General features: G+C 39.5%; 1 protein-coding gene across 16 annotated transcripts in view; it reads right to left on the bottom strand.

The window, feature by feature from the left end:
• Positions 1–22865, bottom strand: part of LOC121600838 (protein spitz-like) — an 82194-nt gene that overhangs the window by 55831 nt on the left and 3498 nt on the right. The window lies entirely within an intron of this gene.

Here is a 22865-nt window from a genome sequence, read left to right as displayed (position 1 = left end):
AATGATATGTATATTTAAGCAATGCGATAAAATACTTCCCATAATATTTTCGAAAATATTTCATTAGCGATATATGTTGTATTCCGTAAACAATATATATTGATAATCCCAGATAGTATTAACTATTCCTAGACCTAAGTTCGCTAAATATGTCTTCGCCTAACCTTCTTCCTGGCAAATTCGTCTATTATATCATTCGTATCTATACTATTGAGAAGTTCTTGTTCTATATAGATCAAAGATAAATTGCTTAATCTAATATCGCTTAACGTACTACGTAAATAATTTTTAATTCGCTTCATGGCGGAGAAAGATCGTTCTCCAGCGGCATTCGATATGGGCATAGTTAAGAAAATTCTTATAATTGTTTCCAAATTCGGAAAAGTGCAAGACATGTCTCGGAGTATTTTATATATATCTGTAATGTCTAAAGCTGATTTTGCTGATCATGCGATGGTTCATGGTCTTTCATGAATAGAATAAAGTGTTCAAGTTCATCTTCTAAATTTGTTCCATCAATGTCAGTTTTGAACATTGTTTTTATCTTTTCTATCGAATCTTGCCTCTCAATTTTAGATATGGATAAATCGAAAAATATTCGAAAAGGGTTTACTATTGCTTCATAAGCTTCCATTCTTTGTTTAAGTTGCTCTCTTATAGAATCGCAAATCGTATAAAACGAATTCATTTTGAAATTCTCTTCTGTAGAAAATGTGTATTCCTGATTTGACGCTGAATTTCGCTTTCGTTTTTGTTTTGGTTCTTCTTCTGTGCTGAAAGACAATCCGGACAGCTTAGTAGCGTCTTGCACTATCCGACCAAAATCTTCTCTAACGCTTTGAGTAAATGCCACCAATGATCGAAGAAGTTCAGTTCCTTTCGATACCTCACATTCAAGCGATTGTAGCGATTTGCTAGTAGTATGTATGCGTTGAAGTAATCTATTCCATGTTACCGTCATTAAAGCGGTTTCAAACCGATTCATTTTTTTCAGCAGTGAAGAAGCTTCTATTGACGTAATTTTTTTTTTTCGGGGCTATTCTCGCTAATTTCTTGTAACGTTCCTCTAATTTGATCATATCCAGCTTTCAAAGCGAATATTGCATCTGCCCTAGCAGACCATCTTGTGTTAGAGAGGCATTTTAACGTAACTGATTGTAGATCACATGTTTTCAATTTTTCATTTAGTATTTTCCATCTATGTGTTGAAGAAGAAAAAAATGTAAACAATTTTTGAACAAATGAAAAGTAATTAACTGCTGAATTACAGTTTTCGGCTGCAAAATTCCCGACTAAATTTAGCGAATGGTTTGCACAAGGTATAAAAGTAGCACTAGGACTTAAGCTTTTAATTCGTGCTTGTAATCCTTTATATTTGCCAGCCATATTGGCTGCATTGTCATACGTTTGCCCGCGACAGTTTTCAATATTTAAATCTAGTGTTTGCAACATTTCCAAAACTTTGACTTATAAATACGACGCATCATGTTTATCTATGGGAATAAATGCAATAAATCTTTCTACAATTTTACCAGAATCCATGACATATCTTAAAATAAACGTTAATTGATCCGTGTGTGCTATGTCTGGTGAAGAATCTAATACTAGGCTAAAATATTTTGCTGCTTTGATTTCGTTCACTATTTCTGTTTCTATTCGTTTTCCTATTACTTCTATAAACTCATCGCAAATGTGGTGTGATAAGTAGTTTGCTTTTCCCTGGGCACTGTTTCCATATTTTTGTAAATGTAACTTCAAAAATTCGTCATATTCGCTCAGGTAGTCCAAGCAAGTCAAAAAATTTCCCTTTCTTTCTGAATCGTGCTGCTCATTATGCCCTCTAAAGCCTAAACCTAGACGGCCTAGTAATTTTATCGTAGAAACTACCCTCTTTAACACCTCTCTCCAATATGCTTGATGATTTTCTTGTTCTTTTAACAAACTAGAATCTATTCTATTGACTTTAGAAGTTCTTTTGTACAATGTACACATAGCAAACATATGGTCTTTAGATTTTTCATGATCAGTTAATGTTCCAGTAATGGATCTCCAATTATTGAACCCTTTAATTAATTTAGATTGTGAACACGAGAATAATTTACAAGGATAACAATAGACACTTTTGCTTGTTTCAGAAAAAATTAGCCAGATTCTAGCTTCTTTTGATCCATTCGGTTTGTTCCTGTAAAAATGATCCAAATGTAGGCCTCGATAGTACGATACACCGTTGTCTGTGTACAATGTTTTCAACGCATCAATATTACCATGACTTTTAGGCTTATTTTGTATAACATGCTCTATCAAGTCATCAGACACAATTACAGGCCAAAGAGCAATATCATCCATCCACGCATTGTCTGTATTGTTTCCCCCCTGAGTCACATGTTTATATCTTCATCAGCATTAAATTCTATTTGATGTGAAATATCATTGGCCACTGAACATGTACCTCCCGAGAGGTTTGAAGCATCCGATGATTCCACGCCAGGAACCAAAAACTTATGTAACGCATTTTTTTGCTTCTCAGCGACTTGCAAACTCTGTTTTTGTTTTTTACGTTTCTCTGCACCACTTGCATAAACTCGTTTCATGTTTTCGATATTTTCCTGTAATTTCAAATCACGATGGTACATTATGCTAAGAAAAACGTTCACTAAACATGCCTTACCTCAATTTATATGGAATTCAGTAAAACATTAAAAAATAGAACGTAAAAATAACTTTGATGTTTTAACCATTAAATTTGAAAAAAGCAGATTAAACCACTAAACCCCAGTTACGACGTATCAGATGACCAAAACAATTGACTGTGCTGTTGCGAAAGTGTGCTGACTCCAACGTGTGTTTCAACGCGATTTAGAACTGACCGATTTGGAACGGTAAAATCAATCAGCGTTGCTTCGTTGGTAGTGTGCAAGTCTGCAGGAATGAAAGAGAACAATATAAGATAGCTGCACGTGCGGGTGTGATAATTGTCTCATCACTCTCACACTCGTGCACCGTGCAGCTATCTTTTCTAATCCTTTGTCATTCTTATTCAGAGCAAGTTAAACTGATTGCTCATACAGTCTGTTCTGGAGTTACGCGGTTCTCGACTTACGCAGATTCAGAGATAAGCGGTTTTCTAAATTTGACAAATGAAATATCAAATCCGTACAATTTTCTTGAACAATCGTCTAATGCAGTATAAATTGCATTTTTGCTAATAAATTTAAGTGGATTAAAGCCAAAAATACACGAGTGTTCTGCACGAAACGTATCAAATAATTGATAAAGTGTATGAAAACCTAAAATAAATCAAAAAGTCAGTTGTATTTGGGCCGAAAACCGTGAAATTCGGCTTACGCTGATATACGAGTTACGCGGATTCCTCGGGACCGCATAAACCGCGTAACTCGGGAACAGACTGTACAAGTGAATTCGCTTTTGTAGTTGTGTTAAAGGTCAGAGCTCCCCCGAGTGGTGATAATACAGGGTTACAGAACAATAAATAACAGTCCATATATTTATAGCGATAGCCCGTTTGTGTAGCCATCACGACCTACCACGCACACCGTGGCGTTGACTATTGGAGAAGATAAATGTAGTATGCATCTGAACAGTTGTTTCTTGGACTGCAAGCCCTGTAAGTTTATCACTCTCACACTCGCACACCATCCAGCAATCCTTTATCTTTCTTTTCTGAGTGTGTGATTGATTTAACCGTTGAGGACAACACACAAATACTTGTTGGTCATACAAAAAAACTAGCTTCAGGCCTTGTACTCGGGGTCCCTTTTCAGTCGGGGCCCCCCGCGGCCGCTCAGTCCGCTTATAGGAAAATCCGCCACTGCATGTGAGTATTGATTTTAGATAAGTAAAATATGTTTTATGGTTGTACTAAACAATGTACATAGAATTTTTTAAATAAGTGTGTGGGTTTTTGTTTACATCCGAACACAGCTCCCATAGGGTTATACTGTGGTTCGAGCACTCGCTAGGTAACGCTTGAGCTTTGAGCTTTCATTGAGGACATTGAGGCATTCCGCTCACTAAGGACTGCTATCGAGAAGTGTTATGAGCAGTCAATAAGCAGTAACTCCTCCATACAAAAATCGCGAAATGTAACGCTCCAATGTTATTTGGGAAGCCAATGAAACGCTCTCATCGCTCTCCTATGTTGTAATGTGTTCTCCGCAGAAAGCTAATGCAAAATACCAGCGCCCAAAGTGTTAAGACAAAACTATGCTGCTACAAGGCACGCTTGATGATAAAGGGATATTCTCAGCGAAAGGGGGTAGATTATAACGAAACATATTTACCCGCAGGCAGTGGCGGTTTTAAAAGTAAGCAATTGCGGGGGGCTCGTATATTTTTAATCCAGCATCTATAAAAGATGATACACTTAGCTCTTTATTAGCAAGGAGCACGACCCCGTGTGTGATGGATGTTGGGTCCCCGTGCTAGACGAACCCTGAGCCATCTTTTTTCTAAAATAATATTTATATTTACCACCTTACTCTCCATTCCATTTCTCCATTCTTCTCTCCGATAAATTCGGAATCGACTCCGGTAGGTAGGTCCGCCCTGCATCATCCGGAGTCGTTAGGAATCGCCCAGAATCGCCTGGAGTCGTTCGGAGTTGTTCGGAGTCGTTCGGAGTCGGAGTCGTTCGGAGTCGTCCGGAGTCGTTCGGAGTCGTCCGGAGTCGTTCGGAGTAGTCCGCAGTCGTTCGGAGTCGTTCGGAGTCGTTCGGCGTCGTTCGGCGTCGGAGTCGTCTGGTGTAGTTCGGAGTCACTACGATCGAATCGGTAGACTCGGAAGCTATCGTTGAACAGCAAAGCCGAAGGTAGGCTAGGATCAAGAAACAATTACATCGCAATTGGGTTCCAACACCGACAGCCGAAACTCATCGACATTCGTGCGCATTCCCCGCACTTTTTGATGGCAAACAGAGGCAGTCGAACGGGCAGTGCGAAGCGCATAAGCAGCAGGAACAAAACAGGTAGGTGTTTGTACAGACTTAACAGAGATTCATCTATTCGTGAAAAAAGCGGTCAAGTGTGGTTTGTTGTAAGTCGGTGTTGGTGGTGAAGTGCAGCGAATTAAAAGCGGGCCGTCAATGATTGTCGAATTGGGACCATGAGTGGTGTCGTTCAGCATGTGTTTTCCCAGTTGTGGTGAAGTTAGTGTTTGATCCTGTGATGTTAATGCGTGTGCCGGTGCGTGATAGACAATGGATGTGGTTGTGCGAGCCGTCGATCGGCGATCCATGACAAACAGGTGTGCGTGTGATAGAACAGTGTTTGGTGATGATTGGTGACGATGAGTGGTCACGCTCTCGTTGACAGGAATGTAAAAATTCACGTACACCAATACAGACAGGCCAGGTCGATGAGGCGAGTGCTACGTCACGAACGGCGGTTGGTACTCTCACTCAGCAAGCAGTATGCTAGGACATCATCGGTGGCTAAACGGCGTTTCACGGAAGCGCCACGGTGACGGCAGTGGACAAGCGAGATAGTCGGATCCATATTCTGTCTGTGGCCGGCAGAGGAAGCGCTGCTCGAAGCGGTGACGATAGCGGATCGGTTCCCATGTGTTCATCCGGTAGCGTAGGCGGGGGTCTGTCGCCAGGGCTTGTTCCCGGTTCCGGAGACGGGTGGAGGCCGTAATAGAAGCCGAAGGTGGATATTTTGAATAAAATGAAATAAATACATGGTAAGCTTCTTCTTCTTCTTCTTTGGCTCAACAACCGTTGTCGGTCAAGGCCTGCCTGCACCACTTGTGTGGTTTGACTTTCAGTGACTAACATAGCAGGATAGTCAGTCTACGTATGGCGGCACGGTCTATTTGAGGATCGAACCCATGACGGGCATGTTGTTAAGTCGTACGAGTTGACGACTGTACTACGAGACCGGCTCAACATGGTAAGCTACTATTTCTAAAACAAAACAAAAATCCCCAATGATTAATTTTGCCATAATTTTTTTTTCTTTCTCCGTAGCTGACTGTCAAAATTATCATGAACGCCCTGTAGATATATATACTAGCTGATTTACCCGGTTTCACACGGGATAAAAGTGATATCTCATTTTAATGAAAAATAGAAGAATTTGAAATCCGAGGAGTACAAAAACAATGCTTATAATGATCACTATGATATTGTCCCAAAGCTTCGATTCTTCTTATCTGTCGTAATAACGTAATGATTAATTAATATCAGCTATGACAATCATCCGTTTGGGTACCACTGAGTTTTTGGTTTACCACGGAGTTTATTGGACCCATATGCCCTATACCAGCGGTCGGCGAAGTCCGGAACGCGGGCCAAATGCGGCCCGCCGCAACATTCAATCCGGCCCGCGAAAGGATTTGACTGATTTTGAAAGATAGGAAGAAACGATTCGTACACAAATTACTGAAGATCTTTCAGTATACCATATGATACCATCGTACTTTTTCAACTTAAATTAAAGAACTATGGAATGACGGAACGTGCAGTATGTTCGAACCCGAGGTCAATATCCCCATTACTTTTGCATGAAAAAATATGCCATTCTCGGCTGGCTGTAGAAAAAAACTAGGAATTATAATTTCTTTACGTTTACATCTTTACATTTACGGTTTAGTACTGTGTCCTGAAAAATGTTCTGTATTGTCTTTCTTTCGATCCTCTACAAGTATAACTCATGCTTACAGTGTCTGTGCTGCCCCTATTCCCCGTGTGTCCTTGTCTAAGGATCTTGGCGTCTTCTTTGACCCGAGTCTCTCTTTCAAAGAGCACACGGACATGTCATGTATGTCATCAACAAGGCCAACAAAAGTCTTGGTTATATTTGTCGCATGTCCACTGAAATTCGTGATCCTTTTTATTTTAAGTCCCTTTATTGTTGTTGGGTCCGTTCCGTACTAGAATATGCCTGTGAGATCTGGTCTCCTGTCCAACTATCTCCAAAGGATTGAGAGGATCCAGAGACGTTTTACAAGGATCGTATTTCGTAGGTCGCTGGGTCATCACTAATGACATCAACATGTCATGTCATCAACAAGGCCAACAAAAGTCTTGGTTATATTTGTCGCATGTCCACTGAAATTCGTGATCCTTTTTATCTTAAGTCCCTTATTGTTGTTGGGTCCGTTCCGTACTAGAATATGCCTGTGAGATCTGGTCTCCTGTCCAACTATCTCCAAAGGATTGAGAGGATCCAGAGACGTTTTACAAGGATCGTATTTCGTAGGTCGCTGGGTCATCACTCTATTCCGCTTCCTTCGTATGACGATAGATGCACTCTATTAGGCCTTGCCAAGTTGGAGTACCGCCTCTCGGTCGCTCAGTCTTCTTTCGTTGCTGGCATATTGCTCAATACGATTGATACTCCTTCACTTCTATCGCGCTTACATTTGTATGCACCTTGTCGCACCTTACGTTATCGTTTTCGTCTCCAGTTACCTATATGCCGTACACGTTTAGCTCGCAATGAGCCTTTTGTAAGAGCTATGTCGTCTTTTAATAGTACTTCAGATCTGTTCGATTTCAACCTATCCTATCCTGTCTACCGATCCCGTCTTCGCTCCTTTTCCGTACCATAAACTCCTTCCAACTCCTTCGTGAATAATTGTATACTATAGTCAGTAAGCACTATTGCTGAAACCCAACGTGGCCGAGCAATTAATAAAATAAAATAAAATAAAAAAATTAAATCTATTGAAAGGGAATTATTTAAGCTTACTTGTACAAATAAGATTAAGACTTTGCGTATTGCCTTTCGTCGGTTAGGAATTTTCACCATGGTGAACGAAGTCATGCATGATTTAAGTTCTACCTTAGATTTTCATCAATTCCTCCTAAGTTTTCGCTACAAAATTGTTAGAGTAGAGTTTTTGCATCATGTTGGTGTAGAAAAAAATCGATAAGACACAGGTGACGGATGTTGGACCAGTTGGCGGACTAGGGTGACTAGGGTGTTATAATTCTGTTGAAATTCAACTGAAATGATTGCATTGAGTTTTCGCGCAATTGTTTGCCACTGCGAAGTCGGTGGATGCGATTTCTAATTCCTGATCTGTTTTTTTCTTGTTTCCCAGGTATTATTTTACTGTTTGGTGGGTTGCATCGATCTCCCGATCCAGCTAACGCAGTAATGTAGCCACTTGTCCCTTTGTCTTCATTTCAGCTTCTTTTGGAACCTCAAAAATGAATTTGGGATTTCTTTCGATCCTTTGATTATTGCTTAATAGTGCCAAGATATTGGCGACCAAAATGCCGAAATGGGTTTATACGACGTCCACAAACTTCACAAGGCCCGAATAGAAATCACAGTGCCCAATTGAGGGTTTACGTCGCCCGGAAAAGTATTTACAGCGACCGATAACGCTTTGACGACGCTCGATTGGCTAGGTAAACCCTGTAATACCAATCGCATTGCTTGATATCATTAACCAATTATTTTGTTTCTAAAATTTTATAATGTAAAAGTTAAATCACAATAATAGAAAAATCACATTCTCCTGGCCCGCGGCTTTAGATCATTTACTAAAGTTGGCCCTTTGTCTCAAAAGTTTGCCGACCGCTACCCTATACCATATGCAGATACTCCCCGATATATGCTACGAATGCGGACTGGAGACAATCGCGTATCTCGAATATTAGGTAATATCCGATATATCGGGCTATCGTACGGAACCGACCACAATAGCGTATCTCGAGTTTTCGCGTATAGCGGATTTCTATAGAAAAATAGTTTACACTATTGGTCCGAGGGTAGAAAAATATCATCACAGAGTTTTTCATTACAGTTTTTTGTTGTTTAACAGGTATCTTTTGCACAAATTTAATGCAAAATGTTTCAAGAATATGAAGGAAATTAAGAAAGAGCATACAATATTTCAAAAAACTGAGATATTTGCAAAAAAAACACATGTAACTGCCAAATTTAGAGGAATCGCGTACTGCGAATACGCGTATATCGAGTATCGCAAACTGCGAATAATTGCTATATAGCTAATTTTCATATCATTCTGCTTGAAAGGGTTTAGGTTTTAGCTATTATTAGTTATTTGATCTGATTTGAACCAAAATTATAGTTTTGTACCATTTAAAATAGTTTTTAAAATTCAAAAAAAAGGGAATTTATTTTGAGTTTGACATTTGTTGTGTCAAATTAGTATAAGAACTGTTTAATTAAGAAAATCGCGTAAAGCGAAATTGCGTACATCATGTATGGCGTATATAGAGGAATACGTCAACCTTTCAAAATGGTTTTTAAAATTCGACCAAAGGGAAATTATTTTGCATTTGATTTTCGATCTGTCAAATTTGTACATTTGGCGATTTCATAACGTCCTGCAGGGCGCTATCGAGGGCGTGACCCTACAAACAAAAAGCGGGTTATTTTGAACATGGTGTGCGTGCCCAAAAGGAAGACTTTATCTGGGTGTTTCAAAAGGGGGCGGGGGCCTATACCAGTACTCTCCCGCTTCCATGGTGCGCTCTCTCTCTCTCAATGCTCGCTACCATGCGAGAGAATCCTTTCGTGTATTTGTGTTTGTTTCTTTCGTGTTGCGCTGTATGCGTTTCTTTCGTTCAGCGATCGCTCACACTCGCTGCGTTTTTTTTTTTTGTTATCTAAAGCTAAACAAAAACACAAACACGCGTAGATCTTTTTTTTCATCACTTTATTGAAACTTTTACACATTTACATTACATGATTTCACACGTTTACGTACGTTGACACAAAATATTTAACTTATAAAATCGATCACTCCTTCCGTGCAAAGGTTGAAGTAGCCGTCTATCTGCGTAGATCCTGTTGCACACGTTGATAACTGTAAAAAAGTATGAAATGAAGCTGGCGATCTACATAACATAAATTACGAATTATTCGTGCAGTTTCATTTCAATGTGCACAACACTTGAACACTTCACAAAATTATAACACCAAGCGGCTAGGACTTAGGCTAACACACGCGCGGCTGCTCGCTGCGGATCCTTGAGCTGTACTGAGGATTTCGTGTGGTAGCAAGAACGAGACGACACAGAGGAACTTTCGGTGCAGCAGTGCAAGCGAGATTCCTATACCAACACGCCGCTGCGAGCAGATCAATCTGAACGCGCTGGAGGAAAGTGAACGAGCACATTTACACATTTGTAACTGTGTTAGTGCCAAAACTGTGTAGAATCCAAAACGCGCTCTCGCATCCTTGTATTTCACACCGTTTCCTCTTGCTTCTACATACCCCTCGCCTGTAAATCGCGCTCTCGTTGTTTGTAGGGGAGCTTCTAGAGCAGGGGTCTCCAAACTAAGGCCCGAGGGTCGCATGCAGCCCTCGAGAGCCTATTATGCGGCCCGTGGCAACTTTATGAAGGTTAAAATAAATAGATAATTATTGTGACTATTTTTAAAGAAAATGTAATAGTTACTTTTTAGAGACGCAGACCAAGCTCAAATAATAGAAAGCTATAGAAGTTTTGGTATTTATGTTAGTATTTTCTTATAAAGACAAAATAAAGACGAGCGATAGCTTGAATGTAGATTGTAGCGTACGTCCTCTGGTCGGCAGCAGAGCAGCAATTCTACTCAAAGCCACTGCGATTGCAATTTTCGATTAGCGTCGCGTATACGCAATAATAGTTTTGAGCAAAACCTGCTTCCCAGTGCCACCAGTTTCATCAAGGATAGATTGTTCTGTCAAACCGTAGCTATTCCCTGCAGCGGTAGCTACATCGTACATCGTTTGCTAATATGTTGTCCATGACATCGATAACATAAGAATGCTCTGGTTGACCAGGGAAAATATTTCGTCAGCAGTTAAGGCAGAATGTAGCAGGTCTGTCCGTATCTGCACAAAGTTGGCTAACTGCGGCATACTTGGAAGCATCGTCAGCGTCTTCTGTGGCGTCATTTCGCGTAGGTGCTGATCAATGCGGCGCAGCGCTTTGAGGTGCTTAACAGCTCGCAGTAGCCGATTCCCTAGTTGCTCGTACGAACATACCACGGAAGCTGCTGCAATTAATTTTAAGCTAATCTTTACCTATTGAATCTTTATGCTATTTAGATCACTTCATAAATATTACACAACTTCACATACGATATTCGTTGATTCGTTTGATGAAAACGTCCTTGTCGTTTTTTGTCCAACGCTTATTGCGATGGATCGCTAAGTCGGTGCAAAGTGTGGAAGAAAACCAATACGGTAAAAAAATCATCCAAGCTAAACCCACCTAACATCAACTCACTAACCAACATCGTCTCATTATAGAATGAAAAAGTAACGTTTACAGTGAGAGGTTGAAAATGAGAACCTTTTTGTACAATTTGTTATAGGAAACTCGCAATAAGTAGCTGTCAAAATCATTTTCGATGTCATCAAGTCATCATTTTTCGATGATAATATTCATGGTTACTTTTATGTTTGACACTATTTACGTTTATTGCACGAATTAAAATAATAAATAATAACAAACACAATACATTGAGTATGGGGCCGCGCGCACGAGCCGCACCGTGAGCCCTACCAGGAGCCCTGCTCGACCGGTAGCCTGTAACACACTCTCTCGGGTTATGTGGGCTCTGCACACACTTAGCGCGCACTTATCGCTAAGTGCGGCGTGATAGTGTGCGTGAGCGCAGTGCCGATTCCTGGATGTCGACCAGTAGCAGCGCAACTGCTACGGCGAATCCAGGGCTCGGCACGTCTATCCACAACATCTCCCCCTTTTAATAACCCGAAGGGTCGAACCGACGCGGATGGTATTCCACAACGGAATACCAGCGTGGTGACACCCTTCGACCGATGGTACGTAGTGGGGCCCGTGATGCTGCTGCGCTCATGTTCCCGGAACGGCGGCGATTATGCCGTGTTTGCGTTCCTCCGATTGCGGCTGTAGTTGCCGGAGCGGCGGCGATGATGCCGCGTTTCCGTTCCTCGAGTTGCGGCTGTAGTTCCCGGAATAGCGGCGATGGTGCCGCGTTCGCTGTCCTCAGGTAGCGTCTGCTACGGTGACCTGTTATCCCGGGGCGGCGGCGATGATGTCGCGTTCGCTGTCCTCGGGAGCGTCTGCTATGGTGCACCGTTGTCCCGGGGCGGCGGCGATGATGCCGCGTTCGCTGTCCCCGGGTTGTAGCGTCGCTGCTTCGCCTGCCGAGAGGTGGCGGTGGTGCCACGATGAAACCTTGCGCCGGCAGGACCATGACCGGCGACAGCAATGGCCGGCCACAGCGATGGCGTCTCTGGCTGGACGTGCTGGGTTTGCTGCTGGTGAGGCTAGCCTGTAATCCGGTAACCTGTAACACACTCTTTCGGGTTATGTGCGCTATGCACACACTTAGCGCGCATCGCTAAGTGCGGCGTGATAGTGTGCGTGAGCGCAGTGTCGATTCCTGGATGTCGACCAGCAGCAGCGCAACTGCTAAGGCGAATCCAGGGTTCGGCACGTCTATCCACAACAGTTACCATGACACGACTTTCCAAAAGCGACAATCATTTGTGCAATAACAATCAATGCTTTTGCGATGACATTATTGCAAAAATGTAGAATGAATGTCATTTGACATTTTTGATATGACGCCAAAACTGCTTAATCGTGTTGTTGCTACGTGTGTGGCACTCGATTAATTGTGTCGCAAACGGTAAAGATAAATTTACTAACTTTCGGTTATTTGAGCAGTTTTAAAATTGGTGTGAAAATTATTTAGGTTAGCGATGGCGCCCTGTTCTCTATCAGCTGAGCGAACTTGACCCTGGTTGAACCACTTCCTGATTGGTCCTATTCTGGGAGAACTAGTTCTCGCACAAGCTAACCCTGTCGTCCCTTTCTGTGTATTTAGTACGCCATCTGTCAGGTAAAATGGGAGTTAGGTTGATCTGCTCTTGACAGATCGATGTTTACAAACATTACTTTCTGTCTAGAACTCATGTGGTCTATATCGTGCCAACACGTGCATTTACCGATACTTAGCCATTAGACCACTTGATATTTTCACTCAATCAACCACGAAAATGGTTTTCACTTACAGGAGTATAGAAAATCACGCGAAAACACGAAAAAAGGACCCATTTTAGATTAAGATCTAGTTCACAAAGTACAGCAACTACAGCAAAATCAAAAAGTCAAATGAATGTAGCAGAAAAATATCATCGTGTCCAATGATTTTTTTTCCGTGACTGTCGAATGAAAGCGTGAATCTAGAATGTAATGCTTCAAAAAGTATCATTTTGTAAAATTTTATTTCGACGACTATCACCGTTGGCAACACTGGTTGTGCACGGTGGTCTGAATGCATTTTCGGACATTTTTACTACGTTTGTTCTTAATTTTATGCTTAAAAAGTTGACCAATATAAAAAAATATTGAATTATTATGCAATTATCTATTATAACAAGATCAGTGCCCAAAATTAAGAAGAAATTCTGTGCAGCTGTGCAGGAGGAGGAGGAGGAGGAGGAGGAGGAGGAGGAGGAGGAGGAGGAGGAGGAGGAGGAGGAGGAGGAGGAGGAGGAGGAGGAGGAGGAGGAGGAGGAGGAGGAGGAGGAGGAGGAGGAGGAGGGAGGAGGAGGAGGAGGGGAGGAGGAGGAGGAGGAGGAGGAGGAGGAGGAGGAGGAGGAGGAGGAGGAGGAGGAGGAGGGAGGAGGAGGAGGAGGAGGAGGAGGAGGAGGAGGAGGAGGTGTAAAGATCGGGGACACTGTCCGTACTCGCTAGTGTAAGTTCAATTTTCACTAGCGCACCTGGCGGCGGCTGACCGAAGCATTTTCCCGAACATTTTGGAGCCGCTTCGGAAGATATGTTATTTTTCCATGTTTTTTAATTAAATCGGACAAGAAAAGTTATGTTAAAGGTAGACAAACATGTTTTGCACGCATTGCATGCATTTTCGCAATGAAAAACCTGGAAGGTCGTGCCTGGAGTACTGCTGTCCGATCTGGTGCCCGCTTGGCGCTGGTGACATCAATCGCCTCGAAGCCATTCAACGGAGACTCACCAGGTACGCGGTTCGACTCCTTCCATGGCAATCCCACCACGCTCGACCCTCCTACCATCAGCGGTGTCTGCTTCTCGGACTTGAACCACTCTGCTCTCAACGTAAAAACGCCCAAAGCCTTTTCATATTCCGGCTCCTTAACGGAGAGATCGATTCGCGAAATTGCGTCTATGTCACATTTAATGTTAGCTTATAACTAGAGGTCTATTTATATGTTATAAATGATCATTGGTATATATATCTTAATTGAATAATAAGGTTGCCGATTAGACACGATGGTCCGTCGGTTGTCTATGAAATAAATAAATAAATAAATAAATAAAACGGTGAAAATAATACTTTATTTTAAGATTCAGCACGACCATTCCCTCGATGACCAAAAAAGCTTCTACCAGCCGCCGCCAGATAGGAAAGTGAAAATAAAAATTACACTTGCGAGTACGGACAATGTCCCCCGGCCTTTATACTGGTAGATTTTATAGTCTCCTTGATATGAGCTACAAACAAAGTAGGCATTGAGGACAAGAGACGGCTGTATAGTACGGCTCCGACTGGCTCACAAATTATTTTTCTCTCAAGATATTGGATTATTTATAGTGGATTTGGTGATATTTTATACAAGAAATGTTATTTTATTTGTCGACATACGCATTGTAGTATTCTAATAAAATTGTATATCAATATTCAGCAAAATCAAAAGTGTGTTATTGTTTCAAATTTCGACAGGAGTCCACAGCATAGATCTGTCAAAAATCAACATTTTCCGTATACCTATTTTTGGCAGCATTGAAATGAATAATTATTTGTTTTTCGTGATTTTAAAATTCCAAGCGGGCTAGAATAAATTCTGCAAACAAAGTATCTATCATAAAAACCGCACTTTCAACGGTTTAGTGCTCTGATTCTCTTAATAATGATACAAGCCGAACTATTCGCTGATAGCAAATCTGCCGGAAAATGTTGAACTCTGCACATTTTGTTAGATATTTTGAAAAATATGCAAGGAAATGATGTGAAATGTATATGAATAACCCACCGGCACCCACAGTCTGATGACAGCTCCACAGTACGATTGCAACATTCCCCTAATCGATTGCAAAACTCCCCTAAGTGATTGCAATCATCCACAGCTTGCTTGCAACATTCCCCTACCGATTTGCAACATTCCCCTAAGTGATTGAACTATTCTCTTATATGATTCGAAACCCTGTATCGATACTTCAATTCCAAATTATTAGGCCCGATTATTAAACACAAACGGAAATGACACAAGACAAGTGCGTCAAGACAAACAGAAAATAGGAAATAGGTATGCATTTTGAAACCGTTCTTGTGACAGACAAGTTTCGTTAAATTTTTTCTTTCGTTAAAGCTGTGTCGATGTGCCAAAATCAAAATAAAAAAACGTAAACAAGTTTATTTAAGACATGATCGTTTATCAAGTAACAATCCTTGTTTAAAACATCGAAATAATTTATCCCACTTCGTAGGTGACGATAGCAGCAGTGAAGAAGAAACAACGGTAGATCTGGCAAAACAGCGTGTTTTCGACCCGTTACAGCTTTATAACCAAGCGTGAGTTAAGCATACGGATCATTTGTGCAGTGCAAACCGTGTTATAAATGTTTCATTTCGTGGTTGTTAATTTCAGATTAAAGAAAAAAATTCGTGTGTCGAAGGAAATTTTCCTTGACATTCTTGCGGAGATCGAGCCCTCCGACTATTTGTTATTACTAAAAGTGTATGCAGTATTAGATGTGATAATTACATGTGCCTATGCTGTTGGTTGTTGAAGCAGCCACTCATTGAAGAAGTTGCTGGAATCCAATGCTGTTGAACGCAAACCGGGTGCGTGAGCCCTACATCTTTCGACTACCATCGAAGAACAACAGAGGAAGGAAATACCAGCAGCTTCTTAACCCAAAACAGCAGCACGTTAGCAGTATCTCCAGCTTATCGCCATTTGTGTGGATATGGAAGTACACATATTTTTGTTTAAAATGATAAAATTTGATTATTTCTGAAATAAAATACTTATATTTTGTCGTGAAAGCAACAGCAACAACTCTGTTGTTGTGTTTTGTCGGTCAAACAATCTGAGATTGGCGCCTTTCCGTGACAAAAAGCTGACGGAAAGCAGTTTGACAATTTTGAATTTCCGTTTGTGTTTCATAATACATATCTTGGCAGTACGCTTGTGAGTTGGTGTTTCGTCAAAAAAAAATTTCCAACACACAACACAAACGGATGTCATAATACAAATCTTCTGATTTTGACAACTTGTCTTTACAATTTGTGTTTAATAATCGGCCTATTATATCATACGTTTTCAAAAATCGTTATGTAGAGAATGGTAAAGTAAACACGGGCATTACGGGACAAATGTACACTTGTCATGAAAACTGGATAAAATATATAAGTAAATTATTCAAAAATATAGTATCCAATCTAGAGGTGTGACAACACATTTGAGAACCATTTTGGCATGATTTCTATCAAATTTGTACAAACTAATTTTCAATCATGCGCTCGTTTGTGGATCTAATTTGGCTACTATAGATCTTAAGCTATTTAAATATGCATTCTTTATATTTTCGGAAGTTTTATTTGAGCAAAAAACTGATGAAAAAACTATAAAAAAACATTACAAATATTGCTTTTTGATGGTTTTGCATCGTGACACTAACGTGTAAAGACTTTACCCCATGGCCAAGATATTTTTCATCTGCTATCAATTGTTGATTTACAGATGTCATCACATAACCTTAAAAAAGGGTAACCGGAAGTCATGAACCAACCAGCCACTGGAGAAAGCATACCAATCTGCGAAGAACGGATTTCCTGTTAAACAGTAGCCATTCATTATGCTGTTACTCGCACGACACTGATGATGCACCTCACGAATAGATACAGGAGATTTCAGTGGGTTTCTTAATTTTGGGACCCTTTCTTGACTATGTTTTACGGGAACTGTATTTTATGTGATAATAAAACAAAGGAGCAACGATCGGACTGCAGATGCGACGCCATCTTAACCATCAGTGCCTGTGTGAGAACCCAGTCACTCGGGCGGAATGAATGTAGAGGCCCGAAATCAAAATGCAAAATGCCAATGTATAGGCGATGTGTGATTGGGTAACCTTAAAATTGCTAAAGGGGACAAAAGTTATCAGTTCTGTTAAAAAATTGGGATCGGCCACTAAATCTACCATTGAATTCGACACGACCGCAACTTCACGAGACATGAATAACAAAAGACGAGTGTGCAAGGTAGAACGAATAGGCACACCATACCCGAAATGTGCAAGAACCGATATCGGTGAAGGTAAGTATTGCACCAGTGCGAATGAGAAGTATAGTACATATATTGCGTACCATATAAGAGAAACTGAAAATGTTATCCTTACACATTGGTGTGATGTTTATGGCCTGTGGTAAGTTGGGAACAATATACAAAACATCCCAATAATTGAAAATACACTTAGTACGATGGTAAACAGTGATAGCAAAAGTTTGTGATAATTTCCCGGTTTTTTGGAGAATTTCCCAGTTTTTCCCGGTTTTTCCCGGAAAAATAAAATTCCCGGCTGATTCCCGGTTTTCCCGGTTTTCCCGATTGAGTGGCCACCCTGATTTTCGTTATTTTACCGGTACCCTCAGTCTGATGACATGTATGCTGTATGCTTGCAAAACTCCACAATTCGGTTGCAACCAAGGACTGAGTAGGAACCAGGTCATGTAATGTAGAACGATTTGACAAGTAGCCAAAATTTCGTAACAACAGTTTGACATTTGAAAGCCCTTTTCGATTCAAATTTTAATTATGATTTTAATGATGAATCGGGCTGGTAATCGCAGTAAAATTGTTAATTGTTTAAAAAAATTTAGGGTATGATTTTCAAGGGCTCTCTGCTGTCAAATGGCATCCGCGATGGTCAACTCGATTTTGTCTTATATTAGACCTCGTTCCTGCACAGTCCTTGGTTGCAACGTTCCATTATATGATTGCAAACCTCCACAGAATGCTTTCTCGATTTCATTAGCGGTTTGAAAAATTCTCTTAACCCAGGTATGTCAAACTGGCGGCCCGCGGGCCGCATGCGGCCCTCGTCAATGCTGAATGCGGCCCGCGAGAATATTTTGAGAATTGCTAAAATCACTCCAAACCAAAAAACTGTTATTACTATTTGTCGAAGTGTATTTAATTTTCCAAAGAAGAACAATCAATTAGATGGTATATTTTTCGAATCAAACATGAATGTACCCATAACATCTCATAAACTTATTCTACACAATCGTACAGAACAATCGAGACCCTTAAGAAACATTGAATTGAATGCAAACTCAGTCGGTATTATGTTTCGATTGAATTCTGAATATTAGCATAGTATTGTGCACACTCGATTGCACATTCTATATGGAAAAATAGATTTGCGACTACCTTCTACCAACGAAAAAGTAATGAAAATAACTTGATACACACACTTGGAAACTTCGCAAAAACTAATGATGGATTGTCAGAATCGCATCTTCGGCTCAAAACCATTTTCGATCTTAGCAACTTCGAATCCGCATCTAAAGCAACTTCAAATCCGGCCAAATCAAACCAACAGTTCCGTTCGGTGCCGTCCGAAGCCTATAGAGCCGTTTAAAGCCATTCGGAACCGTTGGAGTCATCGGTTGTCGCACGGAGCGGCTAATCTACAGTGAGAAATGGATCCGGTCGGTCCCACCGAATTTGACCATCTCAATACCCCCGAGTGCCAAGTAAAGGATTCATTCGGCTCCGAATTTCTCCGATTTGCACGGCTCCAACCTTATAATGTTACATCATTGATGTTCGATTGGAGCCACTTCTGTTTTTTTGTCATAATCATGCCACCATCAATTTTAATAAAAATGATTGTAGCCAAGTTGGAATTTTGTATACCCCACATTTTGCAAGACGAATTAATGTACTTTTAAACCTCCCCAAAAATCTAAACCAAAATGATGTGATTACGCTTAAGCCTAAAGTATTTAGATGAAGAATTTAAATAATCGAAATGCCGAAGTCGTGCGATACATAGCTAATTAATAGATTGGGAAATATAAGTTCTTGTAATAAGAAATGCCACCATATACCACCATATACCCCTTCGAACTTGGAAATTAGCGAAAAATAATGTTTAAAACAGGTTTTTTTTTACAATTTTCCTCTTGATCTATCAAAAAATTGCATGCAAATATTTTTGTTATTCATCCTGCGGTGGATAGCTCAGATGGCTTGAAAAAGATTCGCAACAGGCTGATGACTTCCCCTACCTCAGTGAAAAAGTGTGGTTGAGTGATATTTTCTAACAGAAGTGCCGTGTTAGAACGCAACTAATGAGAAATTTCCTATTTTAATAATAAGGATGAAACAACACATGTGACTTTAAAAGTACATTAAACATTTTTTTTAAAAAAAAAGTGCACAATAAAAAAAACATAGCGAATTTGTAAATAAGAAACTATTCCAGATTTGAAGCGAGGAGTACAAAAAGCCAATTTGTTTAACAATAATGATTTTAAACAGTATTTTATATGAATATTGAGGTATATTTTTTATTCTCAACTTTGCGGCCCACGAATAACTAAAAATCTGTACTTGCGGCCCTCTTATGAATTGAGTTTGACACAGCTGTCTTAACCGATTGAACTATTCTATTATATCAGCTGTGTCAAACTCATTTCAACAGAGGGCCGCAAGTACAGCTTTTCAGTGATTCGCGGGCCGCAAAGTTGAGAATAAAAATATACTACCTCAATATTTATATACAATAGGGTAAGGGTATTAAATGTGGCTATAGTACTTATTATGGCTATAACGAACGCTATTTTCGCTCTAAAACAGTCTATTTGCATTCTAAAACCACGGAAGGATTTTTAATTTCAAATATGAACATTTTAACACATTTGTGCTTCATTAGTTCCGTGCTGCTCACTTCCCTTTGTTAAATATAACCCTTTTAAAATGTGTTTCCAAGATTTTTGGTATCTCTTACCGTTTTGCTAAGAGCAGCACCGTAGGATATTTGTGATTTTCAAGCACCGAACCATAACCGAAGCATTGCTGCCAGGTGTCTCTATTTACATCGGCGTTGTTTAAAATATTGTCAGGTGTGTATCTAAGCACGGTGTAATCAGAAAAGTGTACGAAAGTAATTTTTTTAGGATTAGCCTCATCAACCGTGCGATTAATTGAGCGTGGATATCAATACAAATAGTGATACAAAACGGAGATTTGAAACTGTTAATTTTACTTACTTTATCGTGTTATTTTACTAATTTACCTGCAGTGAACTTATTACAGCTTGATTTGAGTTAAAACAATGACACAAATAGATTTTTGGTGAAAATATCCACGTGTTTAGGCTTACAACCACAATTGGTACAGCTATGTCGAATTGCTAGGAAGACTATAGCCATAATTGATACCTTGAGATGCAATTTTGAATTGAAATGTTGTAGTATTTTGATAAAAACTGAGTGAAAATAAAAATAATCTCGTGTTCTACACATTGTAAGCTACAAGAAACATAAAGAAGTTTGAAATTTTAAACAATACTTATTTTTACAGGCGTAAATTCGGTATCTTGATGACATATTACAGCCATAATTGGTACACTTACCCTACTGTTTAAAATCATTATTGTTAAACAAATTGACTTTTCGTACTCCTCGCTTCAAATCTGGAATCGTTTCTTATTTAAAAATTTACGATGTTGTTTTTCATTGTGCTCTTTGTTATTAAAAAATGTTTAATATACTTTTAAAGTCACATGCAATCTCTTTTATCGTTATTATCAAAATAGGATATTTTTCATTTGTCGCGTTCTCACACGGCAGTTCTGTTAGAAAATATCGCTCAATCCCACTTTTTCACTGAGGTAGGGGAAATCTAGCTGCCTGTTACGATTTTTTTTATAAGCAATCTGAGCTATCCATCGCTGGATCAATAACAAAAATATTTGCCTGCAACTTTTTGACAGTTCAAGAGAAAAATTGTGATAAATCGTGTTTAAACATAAGTTTTCGCTAATTTCCAAGTCACAAATAATTTTGTTCAATTATGATATTTTTATCCGACGCAGATTCGTGTGAACCCAAAAAGTTTGGCAAATATTTTTTGACATTTCAAGGGAAATGATTCGAGAATTAAGGAAAGGACTGTGTGAGCTAACCTATTATTTAGCTATGTATTGCAGGACTTCTACATTTCGTTTATTTTAATCCTTAATGTAAATCATTTTATCTTAAGCATAATCATTTCAATTTGGTTTTGATTTTTGGTTGCAAAGTACAATTAGTCTTGTAGAATGTAAGATGCAAATAAATTCAACTTGGCTACAAACGCTTTCGATAAGTCGTACATAATGGATATTGATTGATTTTTATGGTGGGATGATTATGAAAAAAAAAACAGAAGTGGCTCCAATCCAATATCAAAGATGTAACATACTAAGGTCGGAGCCGTGCAGATCCGTTCGGAGCAATTCGAAGCCAACTGAAGCCTTTACTCGGCAGTCAGAGGCATTAAGATCGGTAGGACAGATTAATGTTAATTTAGAAAAATATAGCGACACAATGATGGTTCTTCTCTGGAAAATTGAATACACTTCGACAAATAGTAATAACATATTTTTGGAAATATGTTTCATTTTTTTTTATTTCTTATTCTTTTATAAAGGAAGGCATAAACAAAATGCTTAACTCCACAAAACCAACGGATAAGATTATGGATTACAATAATTTAATTCCGATTGTACTAAGTTCAAATAAGTATAAGTATTTAAGTTGAACTTTATCATTCAAATGTGACTTTGTAATATGGCACTCTTGTTCCAAATTCCTCTCTTTGTACAGAAGAATTACATAAGAAATCAGTAAAAAACTTCAACTTCGAAAGATTCCGAAAGACTCCAAACGACTCCAAACGACTCCGAACGACTCCAAACGACTCCAAACGACTTCGGGCGACTCCGACTTCGAGCGGATCTAGTGGTTCCATTTTGCCGGAGTCGGAATCGAACTAACAATAGTTGAAGTGGGATCGGAGTCGTGAGTGCGTTCCAGAGAGCACATCACTAAACTGAAACCTTAAACTTCCACCAGTTTAACCTTTAAGTTGGCAACCGGATACCCGGGTATTTTTTTTCAACTTCGAACTGCAATAACTTTTGATTCATTGCTTTTATTCACCTGAAATTTTCCGTAGTCTCTCAACTTTTAATTTATGATTTTTTGATGCATAAATTGTAATTTTAAACAGCCTGTAAGTATTTTATTTTGATTTTTTTAAACTTTACCACGTAAGTTGGCAACCAGCATACCCGGGTATTCCATACATTTTGTATGGAGAATGACGTTTCTCTTCTTCCTCTTTTCGTATTGTGCTTATTTTCGAGTCAAATTCAAGCGATTCCAAATTTCAATTTGAACGTTATTTTTATAATAAAATGAAAAAACTTAATAAATAAATGAAATAGAAGAGAATATCTGGTCGGCATTACTTGCTTACAGCATTAAAATATAGAAAGCATTGTTTACCTATGAAAATCGTCACTTTTTTGCATCAAAACGTGTGGAATACCCGGGTATGCCGGTTGCCAACTTACGTGTGTAAATCTGGTTGCCAACTCTACGGTTAAGCGAATTTAAAGAAAGGCCGTTAAAATCAATTGTGATGCGCCTTTTTCGTAGTTTTCTTCTAGATTCGCTCGGAAATTATGTTTCCCATCTTTATAGTTGGTCATGTAGCCATTGTATACTTAAATAATATCGATTATTTTTAAAAAAAACGTTACACAAAATTTGCCTTTGTTTTTCATAATAAAACAAAGCTACGAATGTTAAATGAGATCGACGGCATCGTCAATCGAT

The sequence above is a fragment of the Anopheles merus genome, unplaced genomic scaffold, assembly GCF_017562075.2.
Source record: "Anopheles merus strain MAF unplaced genomic scaffold, AmerM5.1 LNR4000008, whole genome shotgun sequence".
NCBI classification, from domain to species: Eukaryota; Metazoa; Arthropoda; class Insecta; order Diptera; family Culicidae; genus Anopheles; species Anopheles merus.
The sequence above is the reverse complement of the archived record's forward strand: the minus strand, read 5'-3'. Positions and strand labels throughout refer to the sequence as shown.